At 33.8% G+C, this 14,982-nt stretch overlaps 1 protein-coding gene across 2 annotated transcripts in view; it reads right to left on the reverse strand.

The window, feature by feature from the left end:
- Positions 1 to 14,982, reverse strand: part of SPATS2L (spermatogenesis associated serine rich 2 like) — a 226,332-nt gene that overhangs the window by 198,181 nt on the left and 13,169 nt on the right. Inside the window, exon 1 of one of the 2 annotated variants that reach the window (XM_031960225.1) lies at positions 1,502 to 1,813. The exons of the other annotated variant lie outside the window; for it this stretch is intronic. The gene's annotated coding sequence lies outside the window, so the exon portion shown is untranslated. Of the gene's footprint in view, positions 1 to 1,501; positions 1,814 to 14,982 lie in introns of those variants that run through there. 2 annotated transcript variants of the gene reach the window in all.

Raw genomic sequence — 14,982 nt, forward strand, 5'->3', positions numbered from 1 at the left:
TTGTGTTGGTGATATACATTTGAGGGCATTTCAAATAGTTACATTTATGATAAAATATATGTGGTCAGAATTTATTGTTGCTGTTGCTTTATTACAGCAAAAAATATTGATTTCACCGGCTTTACTATCAAGGCATATTTATTGACCTGTAGAAATGAAAAATAGCAAAACTGTGGCAGGCCTAATATATAGATTGAATCCTATTTCAATACATTCCAAAAGACTAACCAAATTATTCTGTTATACAGGAATTTTGTTGTATGAGTACTTGAAATAAATGACTACCTGCAATCAAAAACAACAATATTATAATAGTTCATATTTGGGTAATATTTGTCACATATATATATATATATTCATTTTGATGGGGTTTTCTATATAATATATAATAATAATATAATATATAATATAATTTCTATATATTTTGTATATTCTATATACAAAATATTTTGTATAATAATATAATATAATTTATATATAATATTTTATGTAATAATATAATTTATAGTATATAATATTTTATATAATAATATAATATAATTTCTATATAATAAATATAATATTCTATATGATAATATAATATATAACATAATTTCTATATAATATAATATTTTATATAATAATATAATATAATATATAATATAGTTTATATATAATATAATATTTTGTATAAATATATATATTTTATATAATAATATATTTATATAATAATATAATATATAATATAATATAATTTCTATATAATATTCTATATGATAATATAATATATAACATAATTTCTATATAATATAATATTTTACATAATAAAATATAATATAGTTTATATATAAAATTTTGTATAATAATATAATATAATATGATATATAATATAATATAATTTCTATATGATAATATAATATATAATTTCTATATAATATAATATAATTTCTATATAATAATATAATATAATATATAATATAATTTCTATATAATATAATACAATATAATGTTCTATATAATAATATAATATAATACATAATATAGTTTATATATAATATAATATTTTGTATAATAATATAATATAATACATAATATAGTTTGTGTATAATATAATATTTTGTATAATAAAATATAACACATAATATAGTTTATATATAATATAATATTTTGTATAATAATATAATATAAAATATAATTTCTATATAATATAATATAATTTCTATATGACAATATAATATATAATATAATTTCTATATAATAATATAATATAATATATAATATAATTTCCATATAATATAATATTCTATATAATAATATAATATAATATATGATTTACCAAGAGAAAAGCAGAAAACATCATTGCATCAAAGTGCAGAGAATAAAAGATTGAACCAAACAAAAATGTGGAGACATCCGTGTAACCCCCCGCCCAGAGATTACTGGTTATCAGTCATGCCTAATGCCCAGGCCTTCAGACGACCCCTGACCACTGCCTCGCCCGGTGGTTCTTTCCCAATCTTACCCAGTCCGAGGTCTTCAGAGCTCTCTGGCCACCGCCTCACTGAGCGGTTCCCCAGAGCCCACGAGGCCTGTCTTGGCCCGCAAGCGCAAGGTAACTTTATTCCGCGTGTTCACATGCAGCCCTTTCCTGCACTTACTGACCTCCTGCTTACTCCTCTCCAACTCCCTTGAACTCCATCTACTTCCTGGCCCCCACTGCTTATATGGGGTCTATGAGGTCACACCCACGGCCAGTTAGAGAAGGGGAGGCCTCCCGCTGATGATGCGATCTCAATGGGACCAGAGCTTCTGCTCACCAAGTGGGCCGCACTGCCCACAGGTGTCTCGGGCTTCAAGGCCTCTGTACTTCCTGACTGTGCTGGGCGAGCTTCCTCTCGGAGCCTTACACATTCAACACAGCTTCCCATGTTCGGAAGCATTTATATTTTTATAAATTCACCAAAATCACGCCATTCATTAAGCAATCATCCAATAAGTACCTAATCTGTATGTAAATTTTAAATAAAACACAGTTCTTGCCCCATAGATCTTACAGTCTAGTGGAAGACTAAGGCAAATAGAACTGAATCAACAGCTCCAGGAGCTCACCCTGTAGTTTCTAGGGCCATATTCCCTGAAGTCTCATAGCCCATTTGTGGAGCCAATTGATTTGTCCAGTAGAAAATAAAGAGAATTCCTGATTCCTAGTCCAGCGCGCTTTTTTGTACTACCCCAAGATGCTTCTTATCTCTTCCTTTCTCTTTCCTTCCCCAGACAGAAATATAATTGTTTTTATAATCAATTAATTTTCCATAGTATAGGAGTCGGCATAGTATAGTGAAAGGAACTTATAATTTTTGTGGTCAGAAGGCCTGGGTTCTCTATTAGAAACTGTGATCCTGGGAAATTATTTCAACTATCTAAGGTGCAGTTGTGTCATCCATAGATCATTGCATTACTGACTTTACAGAGCCATTGTGAGGAAAGTAAAATCTGAAAAGTTATCACTTAAATGTGGTTTATCATTATTGAACAATCTACAATGAGAAAACAGAGTAGTTAAAAAGTAAGCTTGGCAGCAGTACATTGAGTTGGTCCATATACATGCTCTCACTTTATATATATATATATATATATATATATATATATATATATATGTTGTATATATGCATAAAAATATGTATAGCTTTCCATATATATATATATATATATATATATACATATACATATACATATATACACACACATACACACATAGTACTATAGATAAAAATTAGAATACACTCATAGGGAACTACTGAGCTAGATCCAAAACTGAGTAAAAGGAACTACATAAGAAAAAACTACATGGTGCTTTGAATGATATAAAAAGCTGCTGCCACAAAGTCTCTTTTTAAAATCAGTGTTCTCCCAGTGACACTAAATGATTGAGAACACCTCAAAAAACACAGAACCTCAAAAAAATCAAAATGTCTAGAAACAGCATGGCATAGTGCATAGCATGCTAGATATGGAGTCAGAAAGAAATAGAATAAAATACTGCTCCAGAGACTGTGTGTGTATGTGTATGTGTAAATAATTTACTTCTCTGAGTCTGTTTTGTATAAAAGAAGGATAATAATACTTGTAGTACATACAACATAGAGTTGTTGTAGACCTTAAATGAAGTAAAGTTTATAAAGAGATTTACAAATCTTGAAATGTATTTTTAAACATGTAGTTATAGTGATTCAAAGAAGTATAAGGTTCAGACGGAGATACAAACCAGAGAATAGCTTTGGAACCAATGTGTTCAATTTCCTACATTCTTTTAAAATTCAATATAAATACATACATATATAAATATAGATATGGAGAGACACAGACAGAGAGACAGACGCAGAGAGAGAATGAATTCCTGGATTAAATTAAATTCTCTTTTTCTGTTCTGAACATATTGAAATATAATGTTTTCTGATAATTAAAGCTCAGAATAAGTTTTTTAAAAAACAAAGTAACTTAGAGGTAATAAAATAGCACATGATAGCTCTAAGACAATGCCAACATTGGCTTTTGTGTGAAAAGTGGTACGAGGACCTTAAGGATACGTGATGACCAGAAAAAGAAATAGTCTGGTTATGTGTTAAGAATGAGAGCTCTGTGGTGAACAGATCAAATTGTACAATGGCATCCTCCTCTAAGTACACAGTGGGGGGTGGGGGGAGAAACAGGAGAAAAATGTTAATCTGGGATCCATGATTTTTAAAAATTTTGAAAACTATATTTCAATATAATTAGTTTCCTTTATAATATAGCATGTTTCTTTCTAAAACACTATTTTGAGAAAAAGCCCATCAGCTTTACCATACTGCTGAAGGGTACATGACTACAAACCCCTGAACTAGAGGGAAAGCTCTACCTTCTATGAAAAACTTTAGAAAAGGAAAAGAGGTCTTCCTACACAAGTTTAAAGCACATAGTATATATTTGAGCTCTTATCAGTGGAGCTACATTATGTAAACAACACAATTATTTGGGGGGGAGTTGTGGTTTCCCACTCCCTGGAATTCTTCAATGAGAAACTAGATGGATTACCTGTCAGGGATAGCTGTAGAAAGGATTATTGCTTGGAAATTGGCTAGATTAGAAGCCTTCTCAGGTGACTTCAAATGAGGAAATTTTGTTGCTTTCCTATCTTGGAACAGTACACTGTATATATGCTTAGTCCACAAGAATACACTAGGGCCTTGGTCACAATAAATAGCAACTGGCTGCCCCGGGAGTTTTTATTAGGTTGTAGGAACCCCATCTGTGTGTCCAGGCCTGAGCTTTTCCCATCAAAGGAATTAGAGAATGAGGCATGAAGCTTTAAAAAAAAAAAAGCAACGTGCCAGGATTTAAAGCTTTAATAGACAGATGGGAGAGGAAGGAGCTACAGCAATCAGCAGTACCAGTAAGGGCTTATAACCAAAGGAGTTTAGCACTGCTATGGGCACAGGCGGCTCAGTGCTGACAAGACTGAGTGGAGTTTGCCACAAGTGGATTTTGAAATTTGTCCAAGAATTTATTTATTTATCTCTCCATTCATTCATTCATTGGTTACTTTGTCCTACCCTCACTTGAAATCATTTTAAAATGCCTTCAGATCTAGCAGTAGGAACATGGGATGAGGAAACAGAGAACGCTCAGGACTTTTCTTAGATCAGGCTATCTAAATGTGGATCTGAGAAGAGAGAATCTATGGAAATTATAAAATGGAAGGACCACTGGGTTCAGTCAGGAGACTCCAATTTAAGCAGAGCTAATGATTACACGACCCTGGAAACAAGCAATATATGATCTTAAAAGTCTACTTTTTCTTTTTAGTTGATAACATGTTGTCTATCTCATGTTTCAGGCATTCAAGCCTCATTTACCATATGACCTTCTTTTCAAGGCAATCCCAGGAGAAATATTAACAAACAGTATTGAGCTTGGGACTAAATTTGCCGATTCCTACAAGATGCTCCCTCCAAATCTCAAACCTCATAAAAAAACAGGCAATGTATGTTTTCCAAAAGGCCAAAAATGGCTGAAAGGAAGCCAATGCTTATGGATGGGGAAGTCAAGTCCAGTCAAACTATTCTCTGGGATGTAATCTGGGGATTAGAATTCAGAAGCCCAAGAGTCTTAGAAATTCCTATGAACTAGAAAAGAAAAATACAGCCTTCATTGCCTAGAAGCAGGTTATAAAATATAATACAAGGTGCTGCTTTGTTATGAGAGATTTTCTTTACTACTAGGCTCTAATTCATGTTTTTTCATTATAAGCTGAAACTGACAAAATGCCAAATCCCCATCCTCCGGCTTAAAAGAAGCTTCAGTTGTTTCTTTGTTCTAAGAAACTGTGCAGTAAGTGCTGACTGGCAAGGCCTGCAACACTGCAAAAGTCTATAAGCTATCCTTGGTCTTCATATTAATTATACCTTTCTCATAGAAAACTGACTGTCACTCTAACGCACCAGAGGTTAGGTTTGAGAGCTACAAAGATGACTGTTCAAAGTGACCAACATTTTGGGTAGCCTGTCACTTTTTCTATTTGAACAATCATTTAGGGGTTCATTCCATCTTAATGTGTCCTCCCCATGGAGTTCACACCAGGGAGTAATTGTATTCTGGTGTTAGCTTATTTCTAGTGTGCCGTGTCATAAATAATGATCAATCAGTGACTTCTTGTTAGATTCTTATTCTCACTCAAGCATTAATTAATTCTGATGACTGTGAAACTATATTATTTTCTTTTCAGGGTCAACATACTTTATTTTTGTTCCTTATGGGCAGAGGAAAAACTACTGGATTTGGAGTTAAAGGATCTGGATTCAAATACTAACTTTAACACAACTCTACCTATGCAACTCTTGTCATTTAAATCCCCTAGGTCTGAGTCTCCCCATCTATAAAATGAGGGTCTGAGACCAAATGACCTCTGTTTTGTTTTATTTCTAAATCTAGGTTCTTGTTATTAAAACTCTTTTAATTACTCAATATGGATTATTCTGAGTGTTTCAGAGAAAAAAGAATCCATGGTTTGATCCATATGACTAAAATGAAATGGAACAAGAGGAAAGGAGTAGCTAAAATATTCTAAGATCTAGCTAAATTTTCTTTGTAATCTTTCAAAACCTCTGACTTATGTCACCCCACCGCTTTGTTTAAAGCATCATAGATATTGAACTAAAAGTGTGATTGGAGCAATTTACCCAAATGTGATGTCACACAGACAACAAATAAAATAGCACCTGGGATTTGCACCCAGCTCCTCAAACTCCAAAACGGGTTGCCTTTCCACTGTACCTACACTGGCTTATTATGGAGTTTTATTCTGCTATATATGAGAACATAAGAGAAATCATATACTAAGCTAGAGCAATGCATTAATTCAAGTATCCTATCAAGGAAGCACAGAATATGAGATTTGTAAGGGAACCCAGGGATTTTCTACTCAGTATTCTAATATAATAGATGAGGCAAGTAAGGCTCAGAGATAGAGAGCGACATGTTTAAGGACATAGAGATAGTTCATGGCAGAAACCAGCAAGGCTCTAGTTTTCTTGACTCATTCTATTATACTCTATTATATCTCTCACAGTGGTATTAAGTGGCACTTTGTAGAATGCTCCATACTAACTCTAATTTATAAGGTGCTTTGAGGTTTATAAAGTGCTTTTTTCATAACAATTCATGATAGGTTGATGCAGTTACTATTAAGCTGATTTAACTGATAAGGAAACTGAGGCTCAGTATTTAAGTGACCTAGTCAGTCATATGAATACTAAACTTCAGAGTCAGGATGTTAATGCAAGTATCCTGAAACTGAGTCCAGCACTCTCTTCTACTAACAGTATTTGCTCTCCATAAAAATGACTTCTAAGTAGGTAGAGATATATTCTACAACCACTTATGTGCCTTTAAAACATCATTGTGATCAATCCTTCATTGTTTTATCAAAATCCTTCATGACTATTTTCAGCTGATATTACCTCTTGTGGGAGTGGGAATGAAGAGATCCTAAATTTATTACTGAGAATATAAAGTAAAATGGTATTTCTTTTTATTTGTTCTAACCTTCATTCTTTGTGGCATGCCCTCTAGTTTCAGCATTTTGGTTCTAGTGGGAAAAAATAATGATTTTAAACTAGACACCTCTCCCTCAGTTTTTCTCTTCTGATGTGAAGATCCATAATCTGTTCAGACTGTTTTTATGAGGTCCCTCTTTTCCATTCCTCTTGACAACTGAAATGTCTCCAGCTTTCTTGAGATGAGGTCACCAGGATTATGCTTATTATGCCAATTGTTGACATACATGAATAAGTCACTCCATGAGCAATGAGCTACTGAACTTTAAAACTATTTTGATGTGAATCCAATTGTTCAGGCCATTAACATCCTAGAAAAGGTAACTTACAAAATAATGGTGCTAATATCTGTCCTGAGAGCTTTGAGGTTTATATCACTCTTTGTATCTAATTTGTCATTTAAATCTTATAATAATTTGGTGAGTTAAGGAACTGTAGGTTTTATATAGATGAGAAAAATGAAAACACAAAAAGGCTCTATGTGTTGGAGGGGGAATTCAAATTGAGGGCTCTTCAAATGTCCTCAAATGGAGGACTCCAACATGGGTATACTTTTGATAACACTCCCCTGCCTGTCGAAATCATACTGTGGTTTCTTGGGAGAATAATTTAACCATAAAAGAGAATAACTTACATTCAAGATAACATACTATTCTTTGGCTTACGATGGGATTAGGCTCATTAATGTTATTCAGAGAGTATTTAGGTGATATAGTCCCAGTTTCTTAAATTGTGGGTAGTGACTCCATACAGAGACTTGTAACTGAATGTAAGAGTTGTGAAATTATGATTTACTATAGTAAATGTTTGTTTTGTATACTTAATTTATATACCTATCTACCTGGGATGCTGTAAAAATTACTCAGGTGAAAAGGAATCATAAGTAAAAAAAAAGTTTAAGAAATCTTAAAGTAGATAAAGCACTACACTTGGAGACTACAAGACCTGAGTTCAAATTCTGCCTCAGCTGTGTGGCCCTGGACTAATCACTCAATCTCTCTCAGCCTCAATTTCCTCATTCTCAAAATGAAGATAATAGTGCTTCTCTCATAAGGTTATTAAGAGTATCAAATGAGATGTGAAATTACTTGTAAAATTAAGGAACAATATCATGCTAGCTGTCATTATTTTAATTTTTTTTCTAACCTGGCACAAATTGAAAAGTAATCCTGTTTAGCATATTGATTAAAAATATTCAAGATAGGAATTATACATTTGGCATAGCTTAGTACAGAATAGAGCACACTAGATCCAGGTCCGCTGACTAAGACCTGATTTCAAGTCCTGAAACTGATGTTACCCATGGAATCATGGCCAAAATTATAGAAACAAAGGAATATTTGAGCTAGGAGGGATCCTAAGAGATTATTTAGGTCAACCTGTTCATTTTATAGATGAGAAACCTAAGGATCAGAGGTTATTTGCCCAATTTCACATAGATAATAAGTGACAAAATTGGGATTCAAAGAAAGAATTTCAGAATTTTAAAATTTTAATATTTAGAGTTAGGACCTCAGAGCTTATGACAACTCATACCTCAAAAAGAATCCCTACCCTAAGATACCTGATACCAAGCAGTCTCTAGCAGAAGGTTTTCCTGAGGGAAACCATTCCACTTATCAACAACTAATTATAAAGTTAAACTCTTCAACTTTTATTTATTGCTCCTGATTCTGTAATCTATGGCCAAAAACACAAATATAAATCATCTTCCACATGATAGGCCTTCAAACATTTGAGGACAATTCTTTCCTTCTTCCAGCTTCCCTTCTCCTCATTTCCTTCCCCTTATCATCATATGACAATAACTTAAGACCCTTCAGCATCTGGTTGCCTTTATAGATAATTCCAGTTTATCAATGCGCTTTCTTGACTGGGCCACCAGACACTGAACACCATGAGCCATATATGGTCAAGGAAAGAGTACATTGGGATTCTTTCCTTATTTCTTTAAGCCAGTTCTTGTCAAAGGATGTGCTATAGAATATTAATATTCTGTGACTTCCACCAGGTGTATTGTAAACTTTTAGATGTTATTGTAGACAAAAGAAAATTGGTACATAACTGTCTGAAATCAATGTTACCTACTTGGCATATATAAAGAAGCCACAAAATAAATAAACCGTGTCTATGAAATGTATATACTAACATCATAACAGGTCTGTCCTTGAATCTCAAAGTACTTAACAAAAATGGCTGCTCTTGTTGAAAGGTTTGTGTATATGGCTGAGTGTTCCCTGGAGAGTTGGGGGGAGAGAGAGAGAGACAGACAGACAGAACTCTATTTTTCTAATTTTATGCCTGTGAAGTTGATTTTTTTTCCAAATGGAAATATAAGACAACATTTATTCCTACTAAATTTCAGGTGTGAACTTTATTGAATCTTGTTTTCTTCACTTATAAAATGAAAATAAAAATGCTTGAACTACCAACCCAATAGGTTGATTTTGAATAACACACTGTATACATTGTATTATTACATAAATGTCCATTATTAATAATATACATGACATGTAAAAACCTCAATAGTACCATAGAGTAAGAAATTTTTTAAAATAATGCTGAATTTTCAAGTTGGTAAAAATTAATTGTACTAAAGTATACAAATCAATTGCACTAAAATATTATTACAGCTACACCAATAACACTTTCACATTAGTCACATAAAGGATCATATATTCTTTAGATCTGACCCAGACTAATTCATTGTTTATATTTATAAGGCAATAAACATGGATGCTAATGAGTTACATCTGTGCATGTTACCTCCTTAACATCCCTGGACCTCACTCTCATTTGTCAATTTAATTTTCCCAAGAAAAAAATTTTAAAAAGGTAGCTGAAGTTTAGAAATAAAGGGAAACCCTCTTGAATATTAATACATTAATAAATATGATTGATTCATAGGTAAGTAAAAATTTCCCAAATAACTTTTTTTCCCAAAACAGTTTTTAAAGAATTAAAAAAGAGTAATGTTAAATTAAACTTTTTTTTTCTTCACTATGTTACAGGACCAACAAACTGAGAAATAACACAGCCCAGGGATTTTCAATTTGGGAACTAAGAGGATAATTGGTGGACAGATTGCAGGTGAGCACACAAACTTGTGTGCTCTTTATGTTCACTAACCTCCAATAAAAACTTAGATCATTTAAAAAAATAAATCAACAGGTTTCACCACATTGTCAAAGGGGACAAAATTTTTTTTTTAAAATTCAATGTAAACAAAGTATATTTGAAGGCTAATTAAGGCACTTGACAAAATCACATGGAGCAACTTATCCACAAATAAGAATTCCTGCAGGCCACATATTGGCTTAGCTTTTAATGTTTTTGTTTTATTGTACTTTTATTTATTTTGTTAAAGATTTCTCGATTCCATTTTAGTCTGGTTTGGGCTGTACTCAGACATGTTATAGGTGATGTATTTGATACCCCTGGAGTTGGAAAGATTCATATATGGGTGAATGACAATGCCAAAAGACCACTGAAATACAAACTGATGTCAACCTGAGGAAATGCTTTAGTGACATGTCAGAGGGCTTAGTTCTCAAACTTATCTTGTTTGTTTGTTTTTTTAATCTGTTCCCAGATTAAAAGTAATTTATCAGGCTAATAGATTTATATATGATTAAATCTGGAGGTGTTAGATTTGGAGGCAAAGAACCTGGATTCGAATCTTGGATCTACCTCTATATGCTCTTGGGCAAAGCATTTAATCTCTGTTTCCTCATTTATGAAATTATAGGCTTGGATTAGCTGGTGTTTAACATCCTTTAGGTCCTATGATGGGCTTATAATTATTAATGTAAAATGTATTAGGGATAAAAATTATGGATATGTACAAGATGGAGAATATAAGCTTAACTGTGTTTAAAAAATACTTTTTTTTTTTTTTTTTTTTTGCGCTAACTGCAAGCTCACCAAAGTGATATGGCTGCTACAAAAGTTTTAGGTTACAGTAATAGAACCACTTTTCTCTGTTTTGGTCATTCCAGAGCTGGAATTGTGCATTTAATTCTGTGACTATGGGCAAGTGACAACTTCTCTAAGCCTCAGGTTCCTTATCTGTAAAATGGGACAATAGTGCTTCTACCAGCTGTAAACCATGCTGGCTGGTACCTGGCCATCATCCCCACTTCCCTCCCAGAAATCCTGGAAGCACTCCTGCTCCTGATCTGTGACATCTCCTTCTCCTTACTTTTCACTCCCATATTCTGGCCACTGTTTCCAAATCATATGTTTCCAAATTTATATGAGAACCTCCTCTTGTTAGCTCTTCTTTATATATTCTCTTTCCCATCAGAATGTAAATTCCATATAGCCAGGGTCTTGCATGCTTTCTTGGATTTGTTATCTCTAGTACTTGGCACATTGAGACTGATAAATGTTATCTCTCTGTTCTATTATCTCACATTAATTAATTAATCAATCTGTTAATTATCTTACAGGATCATTGTGAGATTCAAATAAGAAAATGTACAGTTTGTGTGTGTGTGTGTATATGCAAAATTTAAAGCCTTATAAATATAATTTAGTAGCAGTAACAGTAGTGGTAATAGTAGCAACAATACAATGAGTATTCAGACAACCAGTAGCCAGGTAACCAGTAGCATAGGAGAACTAAAAATCATGTTTTTTGTGGCACATTTGAAGAAATGAGGATGGTTAACCTAGAAAAAAAAGACTTATACAGAAAACTAGCACATTGTCCCAGTAGCATACTTTAGAAATCACCATCTTACCCTGAGAAGAAATATAAACATTTCACCAAATTTATTATTCAGCCATATGGAGCAGCTTTCCCCCCAATAAACTAGTTAATTAGTGTTTACTGAGGCAGCCAAAATACTATGTTCCTCCCCTTCCTCTTTTCCTGGCCTCTTACCCCAGTATTCATGAAAATCTCTCTTATACCAGCAGGCGGTTCCTGTGGATGCCTCAAAGACAGCTGCCAATGGTCTAGGAAATAGAAAAAGACTCAGACAGAAAACTATTACAAAGAAAATAGTATTTGAGTGGATGGCAGGAGTCCTTGAAGGAGGACACATCTTTGATAAGGATCTGGAGGGCAGGATTTTTATACATTATGAGCAAAATAAACCAATGACGATAATAGAAGAGAAGGATGGTCTGAGTCGCTGAATAGCTCCAAAAAGCAGAAAAATTTAATTTTTTTTGTTATTCTAAACTTAATAAACATCATTGTGAACACTTCCATATACAAAAATAAAAGAGGGTTATATGCAACAGTGTCTGTTACATACAGTTGTATTTTTAAAATCATACAATAAATTCAACCTGTGAGTTTCAAAGCTGTCCTGCTAGTCTGCATCTCCTTCTGAAATTCCTTCTGATCTCTGTCCATTTTTTGTAAATGCTTCAAAAACAATCTTGCCTTAACTTTTTCTGGCAGCATTCTCACTATAACCATCTCCTCATCATTCCCTCCCTCATTTCCCCAAATAAAGTTCCTTGTGACAAACAGACATAGTTAAATAAAAAAAATCTTTGCAATGGTCAGGTCCAAAAAGACCTATTTCTTTCTGCCCCCTGAATTAGGACACACTGGCAGTCATTTCACTGATCCTAGTTCTTAGGTCTTTCAATGCTGTTTTTCTTTATGGTGATGCAGTTATTATATGTACTTATTCTCATGCTTCTGTTCATTTTACCATGCATTAGTTCATGTAAGTTTTCACAAATTTCTCTGAGAAAATTCTTTTTCATGTTTAATAGTTATATTCATATATTATTAATACATACTAACATACTATTAATGCATATTTGCAAACTATTAATACATATTAACATACTATTAATTTTTCTAGCCACCCTCCAATTCTCTTTGTTCCTAGTTCTTTGTTATAGTCCAAAGTGCTATTATAAATATTTTTGTACCTATAAGTCTTTTCTTTCTTTATTTGCTCTCTTTGGGTGGTTTTTATAAGCCTTGTAGTGGTATTTCTGAGTCAAAGAGTATGCACAATAAAATGACGGGGTATAATTCCAAATTTCTTTCCAAAAGGCTGGACAAATTCACAGTTCCACCAATAATATATTAGGCGTGTTTGTACTCTTGTAACCCCTATAAAGTCAGTTTGGTATTATTGTGTACCAAGTCCATGGATTCCCTGTTCTCACTGTGACCTGAAGACCATTAGGCCTGATGCACTAGCAGTATTCTTAATTGTATCCCTTCCCTGTACTTTCCTATGCTAGTTTGAACTAGTCAGCCACTGCCTAATTTGGGGAGGGGGAGTAAATGTGAGATGCTGTATCAAACCTGACAATAATGACAGCTGTTTAGGTTGGACATGAGCCTTCCTGTGTTGTCCCTACCTGCCTTCCCTTCCTTCCCTATGATCTCAAGCTTTGGGTGCCTCTTATTAAGTTACATACTACAGATCTTTCCTAAATATTAAAGACTCTTGCCTTCAAAATAGTATGGCTAGTCTAATTCTTCCACAAAACTCTATTTAAGTGCCCAAAGGACTAGCTCCATTGCAAACATTCAATATAGCAGTGGAAAATAATGCTGAATATGTTTTTTTTTTGTTTTTTTGCTTCACCTCTTGATATGAGACTTACAGTTAACACTTAATATCATGGTTCCTTCCTCTAGCATCTCTTTACCTTACCCTTGTCCTAATCTGATACGTAGAATGTTCAGTGGACTGAGAAACCAGAAAACTAATTGGTTAAGCACTGTGCAACATTAGTGTCAATAAAGCTTTGAGTGAAGCACTGCCATGCTTGGCTTCTGTGACAGCTGTCTTGGGTGCTCCAGGTATTTCCATGTACTTCAGGGTTGAAGGCTGTGCTTTAGAGAGCTGAGGCTGTCAGAAGATTGACCTTGATATAAAAGCATGGTCTATACACTGAAATGGTTGCTCCCTGAATAATGTCATAATAGCCCAAAAGAAGTAATTCAGTTTTTTAAAGTAACTTACAATCAGGCCCTAGCCTGGGTACTAAAAAAAACCCACACAATACCTTATATTTAGTCAAATGGATATGAAGAATCTTCCTTTCATTTGAATCAATGAGGGGTAAAAAACACAATAAATTTAAATACACCCCCTCCCAACGGCCCAGTCTGCTACAAAAGTATGGAAATTATAAATTAATGCTGCCATGGCAACCCTCGCTGATTATATCAAAGAATTCACTGCAGCACATAAGTTCTCTCTGAAGGGGCTGTTAGAACAACACACGAATTTATTTCTCCTCTGCTGCAATTCTGGCAATGAGAGAGAGAGAGGGTTAAAAGTGCCTCCAATCTGAATTTTCCTTATGGAAGTGGGTTTACTTCTGTTAAATAATTTGTAGTTTGGGTATTAAATTATAGTGTCACTTGCGTCTTTCATGGCTATGATATGACCAGCTGCATTCAAATAGATATTAGGCAAGATTATGAGTTATGAATAGGCCAATATATCTTTTAAGAGTCAGACTTCATTGGGGGTGGGATGCACCTCCAACATTAGTGAAGTCACAGTAGCTAGGATTCTGTTTTCTGATTTCCCATTTGAACATTCCAAACTGTACACAATCCACAGAAAACACCTGCCTATCATAAATGGCATTATGTCAAATGGAATTTTCATCACTGCAGAAGGCACACCTCAGTAAACATCCTCGGTTGATTATGTTTTAGCAATCACTATAATGCAAGGAAGGCAGCCCACCCTGGGAACTCTACTGCTTCCATTTAAAATTATGTCTTCTCCATTTAGTTTATCTCCTCCCACCATCCCCCATCCTATCAACAATAAAGGATGCAACAAAAGAACTTTTAAAGCACCCACCGTTTGGAGAAGAATGGTACTAACAAATGAGTGTGAATCTGTCCCTGGTCTCTAATTTGTATACAGTTCTTTCTTATTCAGACAATTCCTCCCTGGAT

The sequence above is a fragment of the Sarcophilus harrisii genome, chromosome 3 (assembly GCF_902635505.1).
Source record: "Sarcophilus harrisii chromosome 3, mSarHar1.11, whole genome shotgun sequence".
Taxonomy (NCBI): Eukaryota; Metazoa; Chordata; class Mammalia; order Dasyuromorphia; family Dasyuridae; genus Sarcophilus; species Sarcophilus harrisii.